Source organism: Staurois parvus, unplaced genomic scaffold, assembly GCF_062004578.1.
Source record: "Staurois parvus isolate SC_StPar_1 unplaced genomic scaffold, SC_StPar_1.0 ptg000031l, whole genome shotgun sequence".
In the NCBI taxonomy this organism is placed as follows: Eukaryota; Metazoa; Chordata; class Amphibia; order Anura; family Ranidae; genus Staurois; species Staurois parvus.
The window spans coordinates 13,412,009-13,437,482 of NW_028317827.1; the positions used below are offsets into that span (position 1 = coordinate 13,412,009).

The 25,474-nt window shown below is 43.7% G+C and overlaps 1 protein-coding gene across 4 annotated transcripts in view; it reads right to left on the bottom strand.

The window, feature by feature from the left end:
- The window catches only part of LOC149470815 (sodium channel protein type 2 subunit alpha-like), a 214,232-nt gene extending 191,379 nt beyond the window's left edge, over window positions 1–22,853 (bottom strand). For all 4 annotated transcript variants that reach the window (XM_089660166.1, XM_089660153.1, XM_089660173.1 and 1 more), the window contains exon 1: window positions 22,619–22,853. The gene's annotated coding sequence lies outside the window, so the exon portion shown is untranslated. The remainder of the gene's footprint in view (window positions 1–22,618) is intronic.
- Between the last annotated feature and the right edge of the window lie 2,621 nt (window positions 22,854–25,474).

Here is a 25,474-nt window from a genome sequence, read left to right on the forward strand (position 1 = left end):
ATGTTTAGTATTGCACTGCGTTTATGTTTGTATGGTTAGTGTTAATAAATTGTATTGTTTATCACATATCTGAAGTCTGCGTTTCCCTGCATCAGTCACACACCTCTGGTCATACCTGGGAGCCCTGACATTACACCAAGGCCAATCCTGACCAGAAGTGGCTGCACAGGGAAGCCATCTTGGCTTGTTGATGGGAAGGATGGATCTTGATGAGGTTGAATATTTATATCTGCTAGTGTTTGATGACAGGGAGTATGCTTATCAAACTCTGAAGGAGTATACCCGGGATGAACTGCTAGAATGTATACGGCTCGCTCATGTTCTAGTAGATCAGGGCACAGAGTTCTCTGAGGTGCAGCCATTGATTGAGGTTTGTGCTGAGTTGGTTTCATCTGGTACCCCCGAATGCAGGGATGAATTTTTGCCACCATTTAGTGCAGACCAGGTAGAGTCCCTGGTGTGGTTATTAGAGGATGATGTGGGTTACTTTCTGGAGCGTTATTCCACATGTTCACCACAGACACTAAGAGATTGTATAAACGCAGTGCAGTCATTGACCAGACAGGCTTTGTGTAAGCTCAGCTTTGTTCAACCCATACTGCAGACATGGACAGACTTGTTGCACCCAGCCTCAGTCAGCTTACAAAGACCCAGTCCTGCTTCTAATCTATTTCCTCAAAACTCTATTCCTGCATTCCCAACAGCTCCTCCTGCCCTGCTATCTACCGCATGTCAGTACCCTGTTCCCACTCGCTGCACCTATCCTGCCTTTAACCCTGTAAAAGAGCCCTCTGTAGCAACCGCTCCCTCTCCTGTTCCATCCTCCAGTTCTTCTCTGTCTCCAGCTGCTCCATTCGTTTGCAGACCTGCGTTTACTTGCAGTGCTCCAGTAGTTAAAACCAGAAAAAAGCGAAAATTCTTTCCAACCAATACCATCCTGCCAGTATCCAAACCGGTGAGCCTGCCTTCCGTGGTTCAGCCTGAAGCCTCTACTCAGCCTGAAGCCTCTACTCAGCCTGAAGCCTCTACTCAGCCTGAAGCCTCTACTCAGCCTGATGCCTCTACTCAGCCTGATGCCTCTACTCAGCCTGAAGCCTCTACTCAGCCTGATGCCTCTACTCAGCCTGATGCCTCTCTTCAGCCTGATGCCGGTACGCAGCCTGATGCCTCTCTTCAGCCTGATGCCTGTATGCAGCCTGATGCCTCTCTTCAGCCTGATGCCTCTACTCGGCCTGATGCCTCTACTCGGCCTGAAGCCTCTACTCGGCCTGATGCCTCTACTCGGCCTGAAGCCTCTACTCGGCCTGAAGCCTCTACTCGGCCTGATGCCTCTACTCGGCCTGAAGCCTCTACTCGTCCTGATGCCTCTACTCGGCCTGAAGCCTCTACTCGGCCTGAAGCCTCTACTCGGCCTGATGCCTCTACTCGGCCTGATGCCTCTACTCGGCCTGAAGCCTCTACTCGGCCTGAAGCCTCTACTCGGCCTGATGCCTCTACTCGGCCTGATGCCTCTACTCGGCCTGATGCCTCTACTCGGCCTGAAGCCTCTACTCGGCCTGAAGCCTCTACTCGGCCGGACGCCGGCATTCAGCCTGATGCCTCTACCCAGCATGATGAACTGATCCAGCCTGACGATCCTATTAGGCCAGTTGACTCGATGCCCGCTGTTGATCCAGATGATCCGGTACCTGATCCGGTGCCCGCTGTCGAGCCAAATGACCTGATGCCTGGTGACCCAGTGCCCGCTGTCATACCTGGTGACCCGATGCCCGCTGTCGAGCCAGACAATCCGGTACCTGATGACCCGGTGCTCACTGTCGTGCCTGTTGACTTGGAGCCCACTGCCTTGCCAGATGACGCGGTGCCCGCTGTCGAGCCAAATGACCTGATGCCTGGTGACCCAGTGCCCGCTGTCCAGCCAGACGATCCAATGTCTGACCCAGTGCCAGCGGTCATCCCAGTTGACTCGGAGCCCACGGTTGTGCCTGGTGACTCGGTGCCCGCCGCCCCGCCTGGGGGCCCGAGACCTGTCGCTCCGCCTGGGGGTCCGGCGCCCGCCACTCCGCCTGAGGGTCCGAGACCTGTCGCTCCGCCTGGGGGTCCGGCGCCCGCCGCTCCGCTTGAGGGCCCGAGACCTGTCGCTCCTCCTGGGGGTCCGGCGCCCGCCGCTCTGCCTGAGGGCCCGAGACCTGTCGCTCCGCCTGGGGGTCCGGCGCCTGCCGCTCCGCCTGAGGGCCCGAGACCTGTCGCTCCGCCTGGGGGTCCGGCGTCCGCCGCTCCGCCTGAGGGCCCGAGACCTGTCGCTCCACCTGGGGGTCCGGCGCCCGCCGCTCCGCCTGAGGGCCCGAGACCTGTCGCTCCATCTGGGGGTCCGGCGCCCGCCGCTCCGCCTGAGGGCCCGAGACCTGTCGCTCCGCCTGGGGGTCCGGCGCCCGCCGCTCCGCCTGAGGGCCCGAGACCTGTCGCTCCATCTGGGGGTCCGGCGCCCGCCGCTCCGCCTGAGGGCCCGAGACCTGCCGCTCCGCCTGGGGGTCCGGCGCCCGCCGCTCCGCCTGGGGGCACGATGCCTGTCGCCCCGCCTGGGGGCACGATGCCTGTCGCCCCGCCTGGGGGCACGATGCCTGTCGCCCCGCCTGGGGGCCCGGTGCCTGCTGCTCCGCCCGGGGGCCCGGTGCCTGCTGCTCCGCCCGGGGGCCCGGTGCCTGCTGCTCCGCCCGGGGGCCCGATGCATGTCGCCCCGCCCGGGGGCCCGGAGCCTGCTGCCCCGCCCGGGGGCCCGGTGCCTGTCGCCCCGCCCGGGGGCCCGGTGCCTGTCGCCCCGCCCGGGGGCCCGATGCCTGTCGCCCCGCCTGGGGGCACGATGCCTGTCGCCCCGCCCGGGGGCCCGGTGCCTGCTGCTCCGCCCGGGGGCCCGGTGCCTGCTGCTCCGTCCGGGGGCCCGGTGCCTGCTGCTCCGCCTGGTGGCCCACTGCCTGCTGCTTCGCCTGGTAATCCGATGTGCCTCTGCCTGGAGTCCTGCCCGATGTGCCTCTGCCTGGAGTCCTGCCCGATGTGCCTCTGCCCGGAGTCCTGCCCGATGTGCCTCTGCCCGGAGTCCTGCCCGATGTGCCTCTGCCCGATGTGCCTCTGCCCGGAGTCCTGCCCGATGTGCCTCTGCCTGATGTGCCTCTGCCCGGTGTGCCTCTGCCCGGTGTGCCTCTGCTCGATGTGCCTCTGCCCGGAGTCCAGCCCGGTGTGCCTCTGCCCGGAGTCCAGCCCGGTGTGCCTCTGCCCGGAGTCCAGCCCGGTGTGCCTCTGCCCGGAGTCCAGCCCGGTGTGCCTCTGCCCGGAGTCCAGCCCGGTGTGCCGCTGCCCGGAGTCCAGCCCGGTGTGCCGCTGCCCGGAGTCCAGCCCGGTGTGCCGCTGCCCGGAGTCCTGCCCGGTGTGCCAGTCTTTGATATCCCGCCAGTTACCAGACCCGGGCGGTGGAACATTTTGCCCAGCTAGGACTGTTTGGAGCGTCCTGAGGCCGCTCCTTGGGGGGGGGGGGTACTGTTAGGAATGGACTGGCCAGCAATGGTGGGACTCACCTGCCTTTTGATCTGCAGTACCAGGGCTGGCCAGCGGGTGCTCCCAGCAATCAGAGACTCAACCTTTCAGCCAGCTAACACCTGGAACTGATGATGCTGGGGTATTTAAGGGATGGCCAGACCCACAGACTCTGCCTTGGTGTTGTGTTTGTCCTGGGCCCTGTATCTGTCCTGCATCCTGTTTCTGTCCCTCTGCCTGACCCTCTGTACTACGCTGCTTGTTACCTGTTTTGATCTCTGGCTTGTGACCCTGACCATCCCTCTGCCTGACCCTCTGTACTACGCTGCTTGCTACCTGCTGAACCTGGCCTGTGACCCCGACCATTCTCTGCTTGCTCCCCCTGTACCTACCTGCCCAATTGATATTGACCCGGCCTGCCTGACGACGCTTGCTTGTATGTACTGTTATCTGTGGGTGATTGGTTGGGTTTGTTTGCACTGTATTATGTTTAGTATTGCACTGCGTTTATGTTTGTATGGTTAGTGTTAATAAATTGTATTGTTTATCACATATCTGAAGTCTGCGTTTCCCTGCATCAGTCACACACCTCTGGTCATACCTGGGAGCCCTGACAGGGCCAAAATCCCTCCTGAGATATGTGCAAACCTGGTGGCCAACTACAGGATATGTCTGACCTCTGTTATTGCCAACAAAGGATTTGCCACCAAGTACTAAGTCATGTTTTGTAAAGGGGATCAAATACTTAGTTCCCTCATGAACATGCAAATCAGAGCATAATTTGTTAGACATGCATTTCTTTTGAATTTTTTGTTGCTATACTGTCTCTCAGTGTTACAATACACCTACCATTCGATTTTTAGACTGATCATTTCTTTGTGAGTGGGCAAACATTCAAAATCAGCAGGGGATCAAATACTTATTTCCTTCACTGTAGTGGTGAAGAACCATTTTAGTGTGACTTGAGACTGACAAAGGTGCTAACATCCCAATAGGAATGGATACCAAACCAAAAAATCTGTATCGGGTGTACAGGACCTTTCAGGCACCAACACAATTATGGAAAACAAAAGGTATGTGGATCTCTTTGACTGGCCATACTATAGGATGCAACTTCTTTCTGTGTCCCTGATATCCCTTGAACTTCAGTGTTCTTCTTTGCTTGTCCCCCTTAGGTGTGACCGCTGTTGGAGGTGATTGTAGACTTAGATAGGCTGACAAGTGTGTGTATATATATATATACAGTTGCAAGAAAAAGTATGTGAACCCCTTGGGATTACGTGGAGTTTTGCATGAATTGGCCATAAAATGTGCTCTGAATGTCATCTAAGTCACAACAATAGAAGAACACAGTCTGCTGAACATAATACTACACAAACATTAGATGTTGCCATGGTTTAATTGCATATAACATGTAAACATTCACAGTGCAGGGAGGAAAAAGTATGTGAGGCCCTAGCTTAATGACTTCTCTCAGAGCTAATTGGAGCCAGGAGTGAGCCAACCTTGACTCCAATCAGTGTGATGATATTGGATGTGTTCCTGACAGCTGTCCTGCCCTTAAAAAACACACACCTGTTTTGGGTTTACTGGTTTCAAGAAGCACTGTCTGATGTGAACCATGTCTCGCAGAAAAGAGCTCTCAGAAGACCTACGATCAAGAATTGTTGACTTGCATGAAGCTGGAAACGGTTACAAAAGTATCTCCAAAAGCCTTGATGTTCATGTGTCCACGGTAAGACAGACTGTCTACAAATGGAGAAAGTTTAGCACTGTTGCTACTCTCCCTAGGCGTGGTCGTCCTGTAAAAATGACTGCAAGAGCACAGCGCAGAATGCTGCATGAGGCAAAGAAGAATCCCAGAGTGTCAGCTAAAGACCTACAGAAATCTCTGGCACATGCTAACATTTTTGTTGACACATCTACAATAAGGAAAACATTAAACAAGAATGGAGTACATGGGAGGACACCACGGAGGAAGCCATTGCTGTCCAAAAAGAATATTGCAGCACGTTTGAAGTTTGCAAAAGAGCACCTGGATGTTCCACAGCACTACTGCCAAAATATACTGTGCACAGATGAAACCAAGATTGAGTTGTTTGGGAAGAACACACAACACTATGTGTGGAGAAAAAAAGGCACAGCACACCAACATCAAAACCTCATCCCCACTGTAAGACATGGCGGAGGGAGCATCATGGTTTGGGGCTGCTTTGCTGCCTCAGGGCCTGGACTGATTGTTGTCATTGATGGGAAAATGAATTCCAGAGTTTATCAAGACATTTTGCAGGAAAACATACGACTATCTGTCCGCCAACTGAAGCTCCGCAGAGGATGGGTGATGCAACAGGACAATGACCCAAAGCATACAAGTAATTCAACAAAACAATGGCTGCAACAGCACAGAATACGCCTTCTGGAGTGGCCCAGTCAGAGTCCTGACCTCAACCCGATTGAAATGCTGTGGCATGACCTTAAGAGAGCGATTCACACCAGACATCCCAAGAATATTGCTACACTGAAACAGTTTTGTGAAGAGGAGTGGTCCAAAATTACTCCAAAATCGTTGTGCAGGTCTGATCTGCAACTACAGGAAACGTTTGGTTGAGGTTATTGCTGCCAAAGGAGGGTCAACCAGTTATTAAGTCCAAAGGTTCACATACTTTTTCCTCCTTGCACTGTGAATGTTTACATGTTATGTGCAATTAAACCATGGCAACATCTAATGTTTGTGTAGTATTATGTTCAGCAGACTGTGTTCTTCTATTGTTGTGACTTAGATGATGTTCAGAGCACATTTTATGCCCAATTCATGCAAAACTCCACGTAATCCCAAGGGGTTCACATACTTTTTCTTGCAACTGTATATATATATATATATATCATTGATGGTGCTTAATTTTGCCCCTGAACAAAAAGGAATTTGAAACGTGTTGGCCATGTGTATTAATTACAAACACTCTGTATTTGTTATAGTCTAACTGTTAACCAGAGGGCTATGATAAGATAATGACACCAGCATATATATAGTTAAGAGACAATAATTGTATCGCTAAACATGCAACCTATGTGTTCTATCGTTTTTTTAATGTTGTTACAATAAAATGTGTTTTATACTATGTGTTCTTATTGTGGTGGTGCCTGAAAAATCCCATACACCCACTTAAGGTTTTATTGTTTTTTAGTGTAATTAAAATGTTTTCAAAGCCAAAACTGTCTGTCTACTTGTCAGGTTTTGATGGCTGCCTGTGTTTCAACAGTAGATATTCTAGCTCCCTATTTGTTCTGGTGACCATTGTCATTCAGGCAGAAAGTGAAATCCAACATTTTACAGTAATTACCAGAACACAAATTGATGGATGCCCCCTCCCGCTGCCCCCTATTTCCTCTTACTTCTTGCGGTGTCTACAGAACAGGAAGTAAAGGTAAAGTTTTACCCCTTCCTTACTCTACCTACAAATAAAAAGAGAGGTTGTTGCTGTACAAAAACTTTAATGTCTCAGTAGGTATAACATTAAAGCTGAACCCTGGGCTCTACCTAAAATATTTTAGGTTGGGAAAAACATCAAAAAGTTAAAATGGGGAAATATGTACCCTTGGATGGGATCAAAAAATATGTACCCTTGGATGGGATGAGGCCACCCTACAATGTAAGTTTAAAGCTCAGTGGTACTGCTGACCTACTGCCCCCTTCCGCCAGATGCTCCTTTTTATTGCCACATTCTATATACAACACCGGGAACAAAAGGTAGATTAGAATTGGCTATTATCATCAGGTCTAGGGTTTCCCCCTAATTTAATAAGAATGAAGACTCCTTCTCTATGGGAGTTGCATGCTGCTGGGGGTGTGCCTGAGTGCATCCTCCCTTAAAGCAGAACTAAACTGTTTCAATCAGCATTAACTATTTTTAATCCCTGCGGTGCTAGCATTAGTATATAAAAATTAAAGTATATTCTATTTACTTGTTTTTAACTTTTTTTTTTTCACATTTCTTCAGTTGCTTCCTGGTTTCTGGCCTAGGATAAAACGATGTCATGCATCCCAAGAGTCTTCATAGACATCTGTTTCTTTGATCGGAAGCAGGGACTTTCTCAGATAAGCACACCCTCCTGCTTGCATGCCTGAGCTAAGGGCAGATGGATTTCAAGAAAAAAAATACTACATGAAAGATCTGCCCTTATTCAAGTAGACCGTGGATGGGGGGGGGGGGCGATTTTTAAAAAATGAGAGCATGGAGACATGGATGGATGAGTGAGCTTCCTTTGAATAGTAAAAATGAATTAAATCGCAATTTCAGTTTGTAGTGTTCAGATACAGTTTAGTTCCGCTTTAAAGTTCCACCAGCTTGCATTTTGCACATCTGGTGGCTCTCAATCTTGACTATCAATGACAGTTTTGGTCCCCTCTAACGTTCGGGAATTAGAGTTATTCCCAATCATATAATCTCTATGTCAGCTTCATCTTCCTTGTCAGCTCTTTCTTTTAGGGGTTTTGGATACGTTTGGCTAATTTAGAGCCTGTCTTTGACTATTTTTAAGAATTAATAATAATTAAGACTAATTTAAGAATTGCACCTGGTAACTCTGCCAAATAATGGCTTCTGTTATTTAATTATTTAGCAGGTTGTACAAATGTGCATTTCATTATTACTACGGTTTTGCATAACATTAGAGCTGTCTGCTCTGCAAGAACCAAACCTGATATTGTTTAATTCTGTGGTATTCTATGATGCCATCTGCTGTTCTATAACATAGCATACTGCTTGCTTGTTGCTGAGAAAGTTGTATCATCACCAATGCAGGCAGGTCACAAAATCAGATCAGAGAAATGCTAAAACTTGTAAAGTGAATCTAAAGTCTTAACATTTTTAACATTTGGGATAGAGTTTAGAAGGGTTAAAACCTCTTTCAGATTTATATTGCTGTTTAGGTTTCTGTCTCCACTCTAGGGAGAGCCTACCTATTTGTCCTTTGGCTTTTGCCATCAGATCTTAAAAAAAAAAAAAAAAAAAAAAGGGACAATCCAAAATTTTCTGTTCTCACCAGAACAGCAATTGGGAGGAAATCTTTCAAAGGCTACACCTGTTTTAGTACCAGCTGTCTAGAAGGAGGAATTTTCTTCACTTTGGAGTTTGCAATTTTAGATACACTTTAAAGTGTACTTGTGGTCAGACTAGTGAATTTGAAATGTTTATACATTTTTAATAAGCAGCAAAATACTTTTGCAACGAGCCCTTACTGACCTCTCCAGCTGCTTGTACTATGAAGTAATTCATCCTCGAAAATGAAAACAGACACTCTGAAGTTGGGTTTTAGTAAGTTTCTAACAGCTTACAGCACCTTGTTGGGCCATTTGTCTATGTGTCCCTAGCCATCAGGTGCTTTATATAGGCAGTCCATTCATGCCAATGAGGAAGCAGCAACAGAACAGACGCATACGCTCATTATGATGTGACAGGCGTGCAGGTGTTGGTCAGGGGCCCCAAACATACACTGCTCTCGGAGCACACTAACATTCACTAGCACACCTATCATATTAGGACGAACTGCTCATGCGGCCACTGAGTCCTCTAAAGCTTGGATGGGCTACCTGCCCACTAGGTATGCAACAAACAACCCATTCACTATGTACGGGGATCAGCACCTGTATAAACCAGATCTTAAAGATGAAATTCTTAACAATGTCTACAGCTACAGAGGTCATTCGGGGCTTGATGTAATATACTTTCATTGCTTATTCAGAACAAATACTTTAATGTGTATAGTCTAGGCACAGGTACATTAACCACTTGCCCTCCAGAAGATTTACCTCCCTTCCTGATTAGGCCATTTTTTTGTGTTAAGATGTTGCAGTACTTTAACTGACAATTGCACAGTCATGCAACGCTGCACCCAAATTAAATTTATGTCCTTTTTCACCCACAAATGGAGCTTTCTTTCGGTGGTATTTGATCACCTTTTGCGTTTATTTTTTGCGCTATAAACAAAAAAATACCGACAATTTTGAAAAAACCCCAAACAATATTTTTGACTTTTTGCTATAAAACATATCCAGTAAAAAACATTAAAAATCAAAATTTCGCCATAAATTTATGCCAAAATGTACTCTATTTTTCGCTCCATAAGACGCACTTTTTTCCCCCAAAAAAGGGGGGGAAAGTGTCATTGCGTCTTATGGAGCGAATATGGAGCGGCCGGTCTGGTATTTCCACCGCCGCCGTGTCAGAATACCGGCCGGCCGCTCAGCTCTGCAGCGGGACCTTACATGTTCCTCTATCCAGCGGCGCGCTGTCTTCCTGGCTTCTGTAGTGTGGGCACTCGACTTGACAGCCGGGTGCCAAGTGCGCATGCGCAAGAAGCGGTGCTCTTTGTGAATGGTAAGGCGGCACCTGGGACACATGACAGCATGCTTTACTGTGTAAGCATGCTGCTTTATATTGCTCTTCTATGCAGAGCAATACAAAGCAGTGTGCTGACGGGAGAGATCTGTGTTATTTACATACAGACCTCTCCTCTGTCACTGTTCCTCGGCGATGTGTAGACTGCTAGGAAATAGGTGTATACTTCAAGTCTGCCCATGTGCTGGAGGAGAATCTCCAGCCAGGACCAGGTGATCGACAGCTGAAGCCGCCAATGGCAGAGTGGGTAGGGCAGCGCATGTGCACACGCGCCCATTACCTGAAAATACAACCTCTTTAACCTCTTAGCGCCGGCGCCTCCAGGCTCTTTAAGAGTTTCAGAAGCTGGGAGGCGGGCGGGGTTTTAGGGTCATGTGACCGCCGTGATTCGTCACAACGGTCACATGATCCAAAAAGGTCCCGATCACAAGGGGAGACTGTGACCTTTCCGTGAGTCACGGACATATGTGCTGGAAGCGCGCAGGGCGCGTGCTCTCAGCACATATGTATTTTCTAATGGCACGCAAATATGTGGCCGCTCGGCGTCAAGTGGTTAAAGTATAACTATAGGAAATGTTTGTTTTCAAGTTTGGGATAGAGTGGAGAGGGATTATAATACCGGTCAGGTTTTTGTTGCGGTCTGTGGCCCTGTTAGGGAGAGTCACAATTTCTATAGTTCTCTTTACTGTTATAACCAAGAGTAAAAGTAATAGAAAATCTCAACTTTGGGGTTGCCACCAGAACAAAAATAGAGAGAAAATCTTCCAGTTCTAGTGGCCCTGGTGACAACCAGGGATTCCCACACTTTGGAAGAATTTCCTTTTACTTTCAGTTTTGGCTATGGGACAGGAAATTAAATATTATGTCAACCCATTTCATATTCCTAATATGTGCCTGCTGTACCATGTACTTGTGTGAACAATCTCCTGTTCTCTTTGTATTGCTTCCTTCATATGAAATCCCTCCAGTTCCTGTCAATCCCTCTATTTTCCTATTAAAAATGTACCACACTAGGCAGGAGAAAACACTATGGTCAGTTCTTTAGCTGTGCTTAGAACTCAGTCTGCTCTCCTCCAATGATCAGACATCTACTAACTCACCCCCCCCCCCCACCACCTCCATACCCATTCGCTGGGTAGATCAGTGTACTGCTGTTTCTCCTCCTTCAGTTCTTATGCAGCTGAGGACAGAGGGAATGTGATCACTTATAAAAAAGGGGAAAAAGCTATTCATAATGTTTTTTATATTTATACACAGATGTTTTGCCTTTTATTTCAATGTTAAACTGAATGGGTTGTTTTACCAGGTGAGGGCCCAGGGTCAGTAGGGGGCCCCATAAGATGCACCTGATACCTTTACCTTTCATAGGCTTTTTTGGATGTGGTTTGAGTTTGGGCAAGGACACAGGGGCCTCATAATTCCCTATTACAGGGCCCCATGAGTTGTCAGTCTGCCCCTGCTTTAACCACCTCCCGACCATTCCATAGCCAAAAGATAGCTACAGTGCAGTCATGTAGTGTCCAAACACAGCTGATCACATGTAAATAAATGACTGTTATCGGCATTTCCTTTCCTCATGTGCTGTCACTGTGTGAGGAAAGGAAAGCCGATAACTGGCAATTCTGACAGCACACATTTACATTGATTCAGTGCCCTAATTATCGGTGCAGCCCCATCAGTGCCCATCAGTGCAGCTTATTAGTGCTGGCTATCAGTGTCCATCACTGCTACCTTATCATTTCAGCCTCATCATCATTGTCCATCAATGCAGCCTCATCAGTGCCCATCGGTGCATTTTATTAGTGTCCATCAGTGCAGCATATTAGTGCCCATTAGTGCTGGCTATCAGTGTCCATCAGTGCTGCCTTATCAGCTCAGTCTCATCAGTGCCTCCTCCTCAGTGTCCATCAGTGCAGCTTATCAGTGTCTATCAGTGCAGCTTCTTCAGTGCAGCCACATCAGTGCAGCCTCACCAGCACACATCAGTGAAGAAGAAAAAATACTTTTTTGCAAAATGTTATACCAGAAACTAAAAAAACAAATTGTTTTCGTTTGTTTAGCAAAAATAGAAAAACACAAAAAATGGATACAATGTTGCATAACCGCACAATTGTCATTGAAAGTGTGACAGCGCTGATAGCGGGTAGGGGGTGCGCGGCCCAGTACAGCCATGCAAAGCAGTGTGCTTACAGTGAAGCACAAACACAGAACATTGTATAAAACAGCACACAGTTAACCCTTTGATCACCCCAGATGTTAACCCCTTCCTGCCCAGTGCCACTAGTACAGTGTCAATGCTTTTTATTAGCACAGATCACTGTATTGGTGTCACTGGGTTGTTAGTGACACCAAGGCAGTTACCCCCAGTGTCAGAATGCCCACCGCAGTCCTGCTATAAGTCGCTGATCACTGATCACTACAAGTAAAAATTAAAAAAAAAAAGCCCAGTATATATACCACATTTTGTAAATGCTATAACTTTTGCGTAAACCACTTAATTTACATGTATTGGGATTTCGTTTAACAAAGACATGTAGAAGAAATAATTTTGGCCTAAGTTTTTGAGGAAATTTTTTTTTTATTTTTTTACTGGACCTTTTTAATAGTAAAAAGTCAAAAATAATGTTTTTTTCTTAAAATTGTCGGGCTTTTTTTTCTAGCGCAAAAAAACCCCCAAAAAAACCACACAGGCGAAGAAATACCACCGAAAGAAAGCTGTATTCATGGGGAGGAAAGGACGTAAATTTCATTTTGGTGCAGCGTTGCATGATCACGCAATTGTCAGTTAAATGTAACGCAGTACCATAACGCAAAAAATGGCCTGGAAGGGAGGAAAATCCTCTGGAGGGAAAGTGTTGCTAATCTTTGTGACCTTTTACAGCATTGTTCAAGTTTATATGTATTAAATCACAAACTACCATAAAAATCCATATACAGTTCGAACCACTCCATACCAATCATAATGTAGGGTAATTCAAAAGAATAAGGTAAACAAACTAAAATAAAATGAGCTACTCCCTGACAGATGTCTTTACAAAACCTTTATTAAAACATATATAAAAGATTTTTGTGAAAGCACATGACAGACGATACCTGGTGAGTTAAAAACACACATCGCCCATCATGTCCCCCAGACATATAAATATTGATCAAAAATAGTAATGTTTGCTCAAAAATAATCCATATCCGTATCAACACAACAACATGGCGGTGTGTAGACTGCTAGGAAATAGATGTATACTTCAAGTCTGCCCTGTAAATTGAAGCAGTTTTGCTGTAGTTGTTGGTTGGTGAACATCAATAAATTAGCAATATTATCCCAACGTAGCAAGGAGGAGTGGGCTAGCAGATGTTTATGGTCCACCACAAACAGGTAAACATACTGTATAGACAATACCACCCTCAAACTCCCACAAGCCTGAAATAAAAGGAAAAATGCCAGTTAAACGCCTCCTGTATCAAGGACAGTGTCATTAAACTTGGAAGTTCATCAAGGAAGGAGATGAAAAGGTGACCCCTGTGGTCCAGAGGGGGAAATGGTCAAGGAAATATAGTAAATTGTAGGATGCACAGACACTAGTATCCGTGTTAATACTGAGTATTTTCGTGAAAATTCTCCCGATACCGAGTACCAATACTTTGCGGTGCGATTTGCACCCATACAAAATATATGGATGAAAATTGCACTGCAAAGATGCAAATTCCTGTCCAAATTGCATATGGTTTCCCCACTGCTCCTGTGTGATCCCCGGCTTGTCACACAGGAGCGGTGCAGGAAACCTCCCTGCACTCCCTGAACCGATCCCATACTGTCACAGAAGAAAAAGATGGGAATTTGAAATCCCTGTGGATTTCTCTCCTTTCCTTGCAGGGATGACAGTATGGGCTAGACGACTTCTGATTGGTCAGCACCATGGCAGCGCTGACCAATCAGAAGCCGTCTAGCCCGTACTGTCATCCCTGCAAGGAGAGGAGAGAAAGACGCGGCGATTTCAAATCTCCAGACCTGTTAAGCAGCTTTCTTTCAGTATGGGCTAGACAGCTTCCGTGGTACTGACTAATCAAAAGCCATCTAGCCCCTACTGTCATCCTTGCACTGAGAGGAAAGAAAGCCATGGGGATTTTAAATCCCCAACTTTTCCTTATGTGACAGTATGGGATTGGTGCAGGGAGGTTTCCCGCACTGCTCCTGTATGACAAGCCTGGGCTCACACTGGAGCAGTGGGGACACCACATGCAATTTGGACAGGAATTGCATTTCTGTTCAAATCGCATGCTATTCTTTGCAGTGTAAGTTTTGTCCATACATTTTGTATTGACTCAAATCGCACCACAAAGTACTCGTACTTGCCAATCAATAAATGGTATTGGTGCATCCCTAGTATATTGTTTATAAGTACAGTAATTTCATGGTTTCCTTACACCTCCCTCGCACAGGTACCTAATATATTCAAAGATGGCATCCATTGATAGACAAGTCCTTGATGTATATGGTGGTTTAAAATGAAGGGTTTCCACCTAATGGGCCTTTCTTATAAGACACTCAAAGCAGTCAAAGCCAAGACAATGCATAACTCATAAGAGCTTCAATATACTTAGTAGGTCTCCCATTGTGTGGCTCAAAGCAGGTCAAAGTGGGGTCTAAGGTGGGTTAGATAAGCCTGACCGGTTTCACCGGTCCCAACCAGCTGGATATGTATTAAAGCTGAGTTCCAGGCAAATAGCTAAATTTGCAAATAAAATCCATTTAAGGTACTGCCAAAGGATTTGGGGAGATCTGTTTTTTCCTCTGCTGCCGTTAGGTAACATTGAGGTCTTGTCCCTGTAACTGGCCAGTGAAGGAGAAGCAGAAGATTGCTGAGACTCTGACTGATTAATCTCTCTGTTACTCTGCTTCTATCAATGTGTTCTTTGCACTGGAGAACAACTGAATTATCGTGATGCTTGTCCCTTCCCAGGTCTGATATGCTGATAACTGATACCTGATTCAGGTACAAACACTTCTTAGATTAAAAAATAAATAAGGATGTATTAATGAATGCATTCATCTTAATCATCTACATCTGCATATAATTTAACTTCAGTAAAGACAATGTTGGCCCTGTGAAGCTAATATTTGATGCAGTGATCGTAGTGTACTCTGTATTCTAAGTTTGAGATCTGACATAGAAATGTTTCTCTGCATTTGTTTAAATGTATCATCTTCATGTTTGACCAAAACTTATCCATAATAATGTCACTCCTTCTCTTTACTATCACACATTTTCTGTACACGAGGAATTCCAGTAAACGGATCTTCACATCACCATGCCTTCTCAGAAAACTGATATCCATCTGGTTTGCCCTTGTCTTCTCAGCAGTGTACAGTTCACAATGGGTCTGGCAAGGATGATGCGAGTTTGGCTTTTCTTTTTCCGCTGACATTCACTCGAATCTTGTCTATCCCATGACGCAACTTGCTGTGACTCAATGCTGCTTTGGAGACAGCTTGTCTCATTGTTACCACCGTTATGAAAATAACACCACTTTCATCTCACAAATGGATATGAAATTCTAAGAGTGAGCTCCAACAATTATTTTTGTTGCTATTTTAGAACTTCTAATTGTTTAGTATCAAAATCCAATAAGTTACCCATTATTAGCTTAAGAATGACCTTCCTTTAGTAAGAAAAGACATTCATTAGGGAAGTATCCACTGTGTTTTTTCCTTTATATTGTTACTCAACATTCATTTAAAATTGTAACTCTTTATCGGACACTAAGGGCCAAACTTGTAAATCAGTGAATCTAACATTCACCAAACATTCAAGGTGAATCTTCCAGGTGTTTAAATGACAATGATTGATCCACCACCAGTGAGTGTTTGGTGAAAGGCACATTCAATGCTTTATAAATATGTCATTGATTGATTTACTAAAGCAGTAGAGGCTGATCATGTAGTAAAATGTATGTTCACTTTACAATTAGTAATTAAGGTGAAAGGATGTTCACTCAAGTATCCAGTCATGTGCACATTCAAGGAAAAAAAATCAAAACAAAAACAGGATTTTCCATGTTTCCATGCACATGTTTGGATGATTGAAGTGAAAAGTGAACAGTCAAAAGTTAACATTCAAGTCATTAGTACTTCTAATAGTATCTGATAAATGCTCATTTGCACTAATGACCATACTCCATTGTTGGTATAGTCCAGATTATATTGTGGCCCAGATCTGGACTGTTGTAACTTGACCTGGTGGCCATTCCAATTAGAAGCAGTTATTTTTTGGCATAGAGTTCTCCATATAGGAGAGGGAATCATCAGTGCTAATAACGTTACGTAAGTGCAGGTTTCGTGCAAATTGTTATGGAACAGGTTAGGATTAAGGTTAAGGTTTGAGGCTATGTCAAGGATTTAGATCATTTGGCAGAGATACACAACCCCTCTAACCTCTAAAAGGAACCCGTAATACTTATCCTGACCTATAACTCCATTGTTTAAGGCTTCCCTAAAACTAAGTGCACCAACTTTGGACAGCATAGAGAAGGTGTAAAATCCCTGAAAGGTTATTTTTTGCTGTTTTTATCATGTTCATATTTCCCTTCACTTTCTGTTCTAGAGACATAACAGGAAATCTCTATAAAACAAAGGGAACTACCCCATTTGAAAGCTGTCAAAAGAACAGACAACAGTCTTTAGGGGCGGCAAATGCTGTTGGTGAAATGGGTAGAAAGTTAACTTGCTTTACAGACCTTCTACAAACATCTTCCATCTATGTGAACTACACTGCATGGCCAAACGTTTTTCAACACCTACTCATCACACTTATATGTGATTCTGACATCCCATTCCAAAATCATGGGCATTAAGGAGTTGACTATTTTCCAGGTAGAACAGCCTCCACTTTTTCTGGCAAAGCTTTCCACAAGAGAATAAGTTTATACCTACTCAGCCAAAAAAGTATATTTTTAAGGTCAGATATTAATGTTGGCAAAAAAGACCGGGCTTGTAAAGGGTTCCAGTATTCATCTCAAAGGCATTCATTATGGTTCATATCAGAACCAGTCACGTTTATCCACAACCATGTCCTAATTGAACTTGCTTTGTGAACCTGAATTCAATCATTTGGAAGGGTGTACAAATACTGTACTTATGACAATATGGTGTAGTTTGATCCTTGTTCTCATGTCCATGTTCCCGTAAGTTAAATGTTCTTTTTTTTTTGTTTTATTTTAGGTAGCTGGTAATGGTGGGAGGATTCTTCCACACCTCGGATTAGTCATCCAAATGCCGGAATGCACAGGCTTTCCCAGCTTTAGGTGACAGCATTGTACAGGTGACATTTTCCACCCCACTATTCTCTGTAGAAGGGCAAACATACCTTCCTATTATTGGGCCATGTGTGCTCACCTCACCAGGTTAATGACAATAACAGAAATACAAACCTGACAGGATATATTTTTTTTCTTACTTAAGTAATGACTTATAAATATACCTAACCTAAGTCTTTGCTCAGACAAATCCAAATAAAACATCTACAGTTTGCTCCTGTCATCCATGCCCCCCACATTCCCAATATACTCCTCAAGATTTTCTCATTGCTTTCTGAATGTGAGAATTTATATAGGACTAGACAAGTCCCTTGTTCCTTATCTGACAGTGTTCAGGCCTGATTATAGGTTGCTCATGCACTACCGACTGCACAATGAGAGGCAGGGGAATGGGTGATTCTGTATGCATGGCTATACTCAAAAGTATAGATTTTGCAGGGAAGTCCAATGGCATATTGGAGAGAAAAGAAGGATTGGTGTCTTCTGTAGAGAAGCTGCATTACTTGGCTTAGTCTGAAAAAAATTACAAATGTCCTTGAAGATTAAATGCATGCTACATTCATTGGTGGAACAGATTTCTCCACTGAGCACTAAAGTAAAATGTGAACTAGGGTTCCATGACATCTGCTTATTATATATAATACATACTATGCACAGAAATATTTTATGGAATATAAAGAACTCATGAGAACATCTAGTCTTGTGTCAAGCTTTGAGCCACAGACTCTCAAGATCATAAGCCCAGTAAAGGTTCCTCTGCTAGTCCTACTTCCAGACTGGAGAGTCTCGGTATCTGGTCCATTGAAGCCTATGGGGACACAGGTCACAGGTGTGGTTGTCCCTAAACAGATTTTGTCTGAAGGGATGTAAACACTGGAGAAGGCCACAGCACAGTACAGTGGTAGATCAGCAGCTGCGGAGGGGTAATTAATGCAGTGTACTTAAAAGGAAGTGGTAGAGTAGATTTAGGTAAAGTTAAGATACAGGTGGAACTGTCCTTTAAATTATCCTCACATTCAATGTAATATTATCTCAATCAATCATGGAAGGCCAGAAATTAAGTAAATGGACATTTGGCTGTAAAACTCATAACACATTATGGGCTTTTTATATTACAGCAGCTGTCCACCTCTATGGTACTGAATAGGTACTGGAAGTAAAATGTGCATCTCAGCAACTCCTGACAGTAATCCGATATTCCAAAGCACACAGAGGACTCTCATCAATCACCACCAGAATAATGAACTGACAGATCCCAAGTTATTTGTACCCGAGAGTATCTATAGACCAAAGTCAACTCTTGGGGCGCTGCTCGGGCTTGATCAGCTATGTCTAAATAAAACAGAAAAAATTACAGTAGCACCCAAAGGGAATGATGGAAAATACACAAATATCATTCCTACATTGGGCTTAGCTGTCATTGTTAATGTGCTTAGTATATGAACATATATATAGATAGAACAATGGGACGCTTATGGTGGGACTGCCCAAATATACAGGACTATTGGAAGGGAAAAATACAACTCATTCAGGAAATATGTGGGATTACGGTTCAGAGAGATCCATGGATGTGTTTGTTTTATAAACCCGAGCCTTCAATAAAGTTATTTAGCAATAGAGTTCTGTATCATTTAGTCAGTGCGGCTAAGGGTTTGATCCCCAAATTTTGGCAAGTGCCAGAGCAACCAAGAGTAAAAGACTGGATAAATAGAGTGGAAAATATCTATAGGATGGAAGAGTTATATCATATTGAGGTGGATAAATTCAATACATTTAGGAAAACATGGAGTAGTTGGTTAAATTTTAAAACATCAAAAAATATCTGGAATTAGTTGTAGTCTAGGTGAAATACACTAGAGAAAGTCTAACAGAGATTCAGAGAGAAAGAAAGGATGTAGGATGGAGGGGTATAGATATGGATAGAGAATCAAAAGGGAGGATAAAACGGAAGTAAGAGGATGTGGACAGGGGTATGAGGAGGGTGGGAAGAAGGGTGGGGAAGAGGAAAATGTGTTGCAAAGGGAACTTATGTATGGGTGATGTACTCGTGATTTGATTTCTGTCCTATTTTTTATGTATTAGATGTTCTTCTTTGTACCAGAAAAATGTAATAAACAAAAACCAAAAAAAAAGTATATGGAAGGGTGGCTCTGTATTACCATTCCAATCTAGACTATGTGTTAACGTTATGCTTTTGATCATTATATATATACTGAATGTAATGATCAAAAGTAAAATGATTATATATATATATATAAAATGATAGTATACTTTTAAGTATTTATCTATCTATCCAATTGAAATGGTTATAATTCTGAAAGGTTCTTTGGCCTCTTCTGATTCAACACACTGGTATACATCACTCACCAATCGGATAGTATTTTAGCTGGACACATCTTATTGGATCAAGTGTGTCATTTCACTATATTGATCATGCGGGGGAGCACAGAGAGTAAGCTGATTGTGGAGTGGGGGGTTGGTATTGAAAATAGTACAATGCACAATAAAACCCATACAAAAGGGCTTGTGACCATTATTCAAAGACGCATCAAGCATTCAAATAATTCATGTTTTCATCCAACAAATACATCTATTGTTTTCTATATGACCTCACTGAGTATAACACCTTATGCCTGCTTAAAGGCGGCTACAGCCTTAACCTGTTCAGTCAAGATCCTGATGGTCGGCGCCTGTGTGCTACAATAAATGGTCAGATTGTCACACAAGGTGTTGGAATTATTTTCTTTTCCAAAGTGTCTGAGATTTAAAAAAAAAAAAAAAACCCAAAAAATTGCAGACAATTGACAATGACGTCAAAAGTAATAGACACCAATGAGACATTAAGAAAAAAGAGAAATGGGCCAATAGGTGTTGGAATCATTTTCTTTGTGTTAAAATCTAAGCACCACTATGGGCTTCAAATCATCAGCCCATCAGCAAACTGTGTTTGGAAATTAAAATGTTGGTAACCATGAATTAATTTATCAGGCCTACAACCCTCCATTCTCATGATTACCAAGGAATATAACATATACCCCATTTTTCTACAAATAACTGCATGTTTTTTTTCTTTTATCGTGATTAGATATATTTCATACTTTATTTTTAGGAGGCTCTTTGCTTGAGTTTGAAAATAAGGATGTTCCTTCTTTTTCAAGATGGTTCCTCTAACCATATACAATAACACAGACACAACCAGGCATAGGTAGATCAGATCACGTAACACCATTAAGCCTGCAACAATTCAGTTCAAACCTCAAAAAAAATTATTGCAAGCCTTTTCGGGATTTCTAGACAAATTGCACCAAATATTAGTGAAAGTCAGCAGCTTTGGCTTTCAGTCTATAAACAACGTCAATACGACAAGGTCATTATACAAATGGTCTTCCATATGCCAGCTCCATAAAAGCCATACAACACAGCCCTAGTTGAGACCTCATATCATGCTAAAGGATGCTGACAGGAACTACTGTATAATTAATGACCTTTTCAAAGGAAGTGACCATGTTATGATGAGTCAGATGAATTGGATAATGTAGACAACTGCAGCAAAAAAAAAAAATCCTTTACTATAGCCAACACAAATCTTCCTTTTGTTCTGTGAGATAATGAAAAGATCCCATATAAAGACACACAAACTAATGTGCCCTTTGATGTTGCGAAACAAAACAGCAGGGCCCTTGGTCTACAGCACAACCCAAGATACGGAGGAACACATCAGAGATTTGAGGGAGGAACGCTGCGATCACTTAATCTTAAAATAAACATAATACTGCGCGTTGGAATAAAATCAAAAGCCAAATAAAATTTCAATGCTATAAATAAAGCTTTGTCATTTCAAAAGGAAAAAGTCTTTGATTAGGAATATTTTTCAGTAGACAGATTCTGTGCTCACTACATTGCGGGCCCACTCTGAGGCAGATCTAGGCTGCACATTTCTGGCAGGAATGGAAATCTGGTGGCATCTGATGTCTGTATTCAGATTGTACACTAGCCCATACATTTTGGAAAATGCGCAAAGGAGATCAATGGTGTCATGCTAGTTGCAATATGCAGCATTCTGTGAGTTTGTGAGACGACACAGTGCCATCTAATGGTCTAAAAACATGTTGACACACCAGGCATTAACAAGACATGTTAATGGACCGCATCCCGATGAGCCCTTTGAATTTTCCTGAGCTAAGGTGTTCCAGCTGGGCACAGATGCTGATCATTTTACCTGCATTACCTACACATATCATCGGCAGATCTGCTGCACATCAGCAAAAAACACTTCTTGGATATACCCACCATCATTTTTTTCCTATATTTTTTTAACATTTTTCATTCTATATAATTATATATATATATTTTTTTTTCATTTTTTGCAAGCTACAAGAATTTTAGCTATCAGCACCAAATCTCAAGCTTTGAATAAAATATACAACCTACATTAACCTTTTTTTTTTTTTTTTCTTTAGTTCTTTTAACAATGGCACAATTTTTATTTTGTAAACTTTCCCCCAATGTTTTTATATATTATTTTAAATTGTATTTACAAAACAGATCAAAGATAAAAGACAAATCCACAAAATAACAATATTAAGCTGTATAGGAGTACTATTTTCTTTAATAAAGGCCTTACCGACCTATTATTAACCCATTTGGCTTCAAATATCATTACACATTTAAATCAGATAACAACTTCATCAAGTTTTTAATGCTTTTAGTATTTAAATGCCCCCCCCCCCCAAAAAAAAAAAAGGATTGTTGTAATATAAACTATTTAGGCAGAGCAGATGACTCTTTGAAGTCTACCTGCCTTCTTTGGCATTTGTCATATTTCAAGGTGCTGGATATAATCAGCTAAAATTCCAGCAGCTGATACTGGATCAGTTATTAGGAGTCTTGAAATCCTACAAGGTGAGCTCCATTGACCATCCATATCAGATTGAGCTGTGTTGATCTCTGCAATGTGTCTCCAGCCCTGTCCTGGGGCTTCTCCAGCAAACACTGCCCTGCTATTGCAAAAACATATGACCTCCACATATGCAAAAACTTCCTAAGAGGCTCCAGATTAAAGAGAATCTCCAGTTTCCTTTCATCCTTCATGCAGATGCCTTCACAGAACCCTCCAATTAAATGTGCCACCTTAGGCCAGTAAGTCAAGGTAGAGTGAAAATACAGCAATGCCAGGCAAAAAAAAAAAAAAATCTACTGTGTCAGCTAGTGATCAGAGGAAAAAAAAAAAAAGCTATTCATGCAATATTGCAAATTGTGCCTTGTCACATCTACAGCAAGTGCAATGTGCTGCACCCAATGCGGAGAATGCTGCAATGTGCAATCGTTATTAATAAATCAGCTAGGCTTACCAGGGAGGCTAGAGAATGCTGCAGGCTTACCTGATGTAGGAGAAAGTCTGCAAACCATGTCAGCAGAGGGAACCTGCACCAAGAATAATCAGAATGGAATGGAGCTTCTTGTACAAGATGCTGAGATTCCCTAAGCCACAAAAGCTGACAAAGCATTTGCCCTTAATCCATTATGCCTGAAAAAGACCGTGAAGCTCCATCACAACCCTTCTTCATTTCTTCCCCTTGCTTCCTGCTCTGAGCATCACTCTACAGTGGCTAATATATACCAGGAAAAGGCTTACAGAGGCAGACACAGGGCTGCAAAGCAAACGTGGACACCAGCCCCATCTGCTGGACAAACGGCTAAGTGCAGCATGCAGTTATCACAATACAGTTACTATGTTTCTTTTTTTTTTCCCCTGCAAAGGCTTTGCCGCATGACTGACAAGATCGTGATGTTGAATACTTCAAGAAAAGGACTGTATAGGCATTCATTTGTAAGAGAACATTTCATGTTGGGAAATGAGAGGGGGGTGGGGGGTACACCAAGAACAGATGGGTGCTCTGTGAAGATCTGCCTTATCTACTGATTTAAAGGGACTGCTTCCATTTCTGCTAGGGATGCATTTTGTGATGCACTCAAGCATGGGACTAAGTTCGATTTGCGACGATAATTCATTACATGGAGCGAGTTTTTGGCGGTGAAAGTATCAGTAACTGACACACTGCTATACTGTTTATAAATAAATCCCAGTGCCAGGAATGGGATGGCACCCAGACAGGTGTGGGCGTGGTTTCTGAATGAATGATGTCACAAAGGGCTGGTAGTAGGTAGAGACACTTCGCATAGGTCTAAGACGTCAAACAGCACGGATCCATCATAGTCATCCATCCCTGTGTTCCCAGGATCTGGCAACGTTTAAAGTGGTATGAGACTCAAAACCAAAAATGTCAAATATGGGCAGCACAGTGGCTAAATGGTTAGCACTTCCGCCTGGCAGTACTAGGGTCACTGGTTCAAATCCCAACCATGGCATCACCTGCCTGGAGTTTGCATGTTCTCCCTGTGCCTGCATGGGTTTCCTCCAGGTACTCTGGTTTCCTCCCACACTCCAAAGACATGCTGGTAGGTTAAATGGTTCCTGTCTAAATTGGCCCTAGTATGTGTATGTATGAATGTGAGTTAGGGACCTTAGATTGTACACCCCTTGAGGGTTAGGGACTGATGTACAGTATATGTAATATGGTGTGTAAATTGATGGTGCTATATAAGTACCTGTAATAAATAACACATTGCAGCTTACCAATCATTAGATGTGCGGCTGCATTCACTTAATTTTTTTATTTATTACAGGTACTTAACTGTGTGCTGTTATACTATGGGGGCCAGGGGCGGACTGACCATTTGGAAACTTGGACACTGCCCAAAGGCCTGGGGTCAGTAAGGGCCCCATGAGATGCCCCTGGTACATTTTTCATAGGCTTTTTTGAGTTTGGGCAAGGACACGGGGCCCCATGATCCCCTATTGCCTGGGGGCCCCATAAGTTGTCAGTCCACCCCTGATGGGGGCTGTGTGTGTGTTTCACTGTAAGCACACTGCTTTGTATGGCTCTGCTATACTGGAATATTTATTTATTTATTCATTTTCAAGGCAGCAGCACAGTGGCTAAGTGGTTAGCACTTCCACCTGGCAGTACTAGGGTTGTTGGTTCACTCCCAGCCACAGCACCACCTGCCTAGAGTTTGCATGTTCTCCCTGTGCCTACGTGGGCTTCCTCCAGGCACTCTGGTTTCCTCCCACACTCCAAAGACATGCTGGTAGGTTAGTTGGATCCTGTCTAAATTGGCCCTAGTATGTGTATGTATTAGGTGTGTGTGTATGTATGAATGTGGGGATTGTACACCCCTGAGGGTTAGGGACTGATGTGAATGTACAATATGTTTATGTAAAGCACTGCATAAATTGACAGCACTATATAAGTACCTGAAATAAATATTTTTATTTTTTATACCTAGTAATGGCGGCAATCAGCAAGTTATAGCGGGACTGCAATATTGCGGTGGACAATCGAACACTAAATTACATGGGAAACAGTGACACTAATACAGTGATCAGTGCTAAAAATATGCACTGACACTGTACTAATGAGACTGGCTAGGAAGGGGTTAAACATCTAGGGCGAACAAAGGGTTAACTGAGTGCCCAGCTAGTGTTTTAGTGTAAACTGTGTGCTGCTTTTACTAAGGGAAGTGACAGATCTTATTTGCTTTGCTGAAGCGGCCCGCCGGCAGCACACATGCGCACCTCCTTGCTGGAAGTAAAGATTGACATTTATTTATGTGATTTTGTACAGGAGGACCGCCTGGTAGCAGTATATCGGCTAACGTTACCACCGCGTTACAACGGTTTAAAAAATCGGCCGACTAAATCATAAAGTTCACCCCATAACTTCTGTCCCTTGCAGGTCACTACTCATGCGCCGATTTTTTATCATTAAAATGATCGGTCTATTTGGCCATCATTGCCGGGAAAAATCGGCAGCCAATTTTCCAACATGACTGATAATCTGAAAGTGCAAAAAACCCAAAAAATGGCCGACCAATTAACCCACTATCAGTGCGATAATCGGGCAATTTTTTTCTTGGACGAAAAATCGGCCGATTTTCGAATCGTCTATGGCCGGCATTACACTTTGAAAACGTATCTCTAAATTGTGGCTTGCTGTGTCAATAGCAATAGAATAGCAAAAACTAAACTATATTGAATATTTGTGAACATTTTATAATTTTTTTTATACTGAATTATCCTCTGAGATAATATCATGTTTTACTTCGAGACACATCACCTAGAGATCCATGGAAAGTTATCCCAAAAATAATTATCAACTAGGAATAACTGCAGT